Raw genomic sequence first — 2,472 nt, 5'->3', positions numbered from 1 at the left:
TGTACATTTTGTTTATATACATACCTGTTTTAGACATCATATACATTTATGCTTATATGTATATATACATGCATATATATCTTTATATCATATATGTATAATTATTTGTACTTATATGTACATATCTTTAGATACATATTCGTTTGTATTTGTAGACTTTATACTATATATATGCACACATATTTTATTAATATCTACTCATAGTATGTGGGTTTCACACATACTTACTATTCTATTCCTAGTTCATTCTTTATATTCCATTAAAATAATAAGTTTTTGGAGGGCGGATCTTCTCCTACTAAGTTTGTTTCAGGTGGTTGTTAGCAGAACTCTGGAGCCATAGTGTCTCAATCAACTCAAATTTCCTGGTGTCCTGATATTACCCCAGGGCTACTGGCACCAGATTTTGTGGTGTTGCCTCAGGTTGTGCGATGATGTGGGGTGGAATGTTAAACACTTTCTCCTACCTATCCTGTAATCTGCCATCTATGCAGGGTACAGACCTCCTCGATTTCCCTGCTGCTCCCTGGACCCCAACACAGTACTAGTTGAGCACAGTCTTCAGTCATCCCCAGGGCTTTCTCTGTTTTGATGTTGATGTGTACACACACGCACATATATATATATACACATACATACATATATACATATATATATACATACACATATATACATACATATACATACATACATACATACATATACATACATATATATATATATATTTGTCTTTTCCCTTCTATATTTTTCTGGGGTTGATTTGGGGAGCAGAGCACAGCAACCTGAGCTTGGTTGTCACTTTGGCAATGACAGCTAAGGCACTCACTCTGTATTTAAGTGGCATTTACATCTTTGCCATATTCTGTTCCCCATCAAGGAATATGGTATACAGATCCATTTACTTGAGATTATTCCCTGAGTCTATCAGCAACTTCGCACAGTTGCTTCCGTAAAGGTCTTGTTAGGCTCTTCTTATTCACATTGTGGATTTGAATGCTGTTGTGAATGGTCTATTTTCTATTTTCTATTTTATGCACTAAGTTGCTTTTGTGTGGCAAGGCTCTTGATTTCGCTGTAATGATCTTCTATATGATGTTTTCTGAAGTCTTCTACTCGTTTGAATAATCAATGTGTCTATTCCTTTGAATTTTCTCTGCAGACAATCATATAGTTAACACATACTATCTATTTCTTTGCAGTCTTCGTATCTCATTTTCATTTTGTCATCCATAGCTCTGGCTCTTTTTCATTTTGATATTCACTGCAGATGTGGGTGGTAATGGTGACAGCATATGTCAATGACTGGTCACTGCCGTGAATGGCAGAGCTTCTGACATTTCACATTTACATATGCTTGCTGCTGATTTTAGGAAATGGAAGTTCCTTTTAATGTTAGTTTGCTAAACGTTGTTAATTTGTACTTACATAGAATTTCTTTCAGACCCTTTTCCTGTACCCATTGTCATGGCTGTCTTTGTTTCTTCTAGTCTATCTTGTATGCAGGGAATTAGAATTGAATTTTTTGCTAACATTTAATCGTGTTCTTATTCCACGCATACAGGTGGCTTCTTTGGTTAATCCACTGTTGTGTTGGATATGTGATTATCTGTTTAGGAGATGTGCTGCGGTATGAGTGAACACTTGCCTCACAAATTCTTTTCGTGAGTGCTTGGGTGCCTTCATCTGTTTTTGAATCCAGGAGAGCGAGCCTGGGAGAATGAGGTGAACAATTGCCCATTTTTTGGATGCATTGGAAGAGTTGAGATAAGATGGTGATTCATTTTTCCCTTGCCACTTGGCTGAACTGGCCCCCAAAATATCCTGTCCTGGAATATTTGAGGGTAGACTGAACTTTGAATACACTTTCAGTTTGTGGATGTCCCATTGGTTTTATCCATTCACCTCTTCAAGGACATCTTGGTTGGTGACTATGAATAAACTACTACATACATTCGTGTACACGATTTTCCATGTGAGAACCCAAGTTTCCAATTCACTTAGGTAAAACCTAGGAGTATGACTGATGGGTCTAATGGTAAGTCTGTTTTACTACCTAAGGAAGGGCCAAAAGGCCTTCTAGAGTGAATGTAACATTTTTCTTGTCTACCAGCTATGAACGAGAATTCCACATCCTCTCCAGAATTTGGAATTCTCAGGTATTTGAATTCTATCTATTGTAAAAGGTGGGTAGAGGAATCTTAGTGCTGTTGACATTTGCATTATTAGTGAATAATTATGGTGATCATCCCTTCATATGTGTATCTTCATTGGTGAATGTATATGTATTTCTGTGTATCTTCATTGGTGAATGTCTTCAAATGATTTCCATCTTTAATTGGATTCTTTGCTTCCAAATGGTTGAATGTTAAAAGTTTGGTATTTATTTAGCATATGACTTATCAGACATCAGATTACTAATATTTTCTCTCCATCTATATATTTTGTCCCTTTCTTCTAACAGTATCTTTTTTT

The sequence above is a fragment of the Colobus angolensis genome, unplaced genomic scaffold (genome assembly GCF_000951035.1).
Source record: "Colobus angolensis palliatus isolate OR3802 unplaced genomic scaffold, Cang.pa_1.0 Scaffold1339, whole genome shotgun sequence".
NCBI lineage: Eukaryota > Metazoa > Chordata > Mammalia > Primates > Cercopithecidae > Colobus > Colobus angolensis.
The sequence above is the reverse complement of the archived record's forward strand: the minus strand, read 5'-3'. Positions refer to the sequence as shown.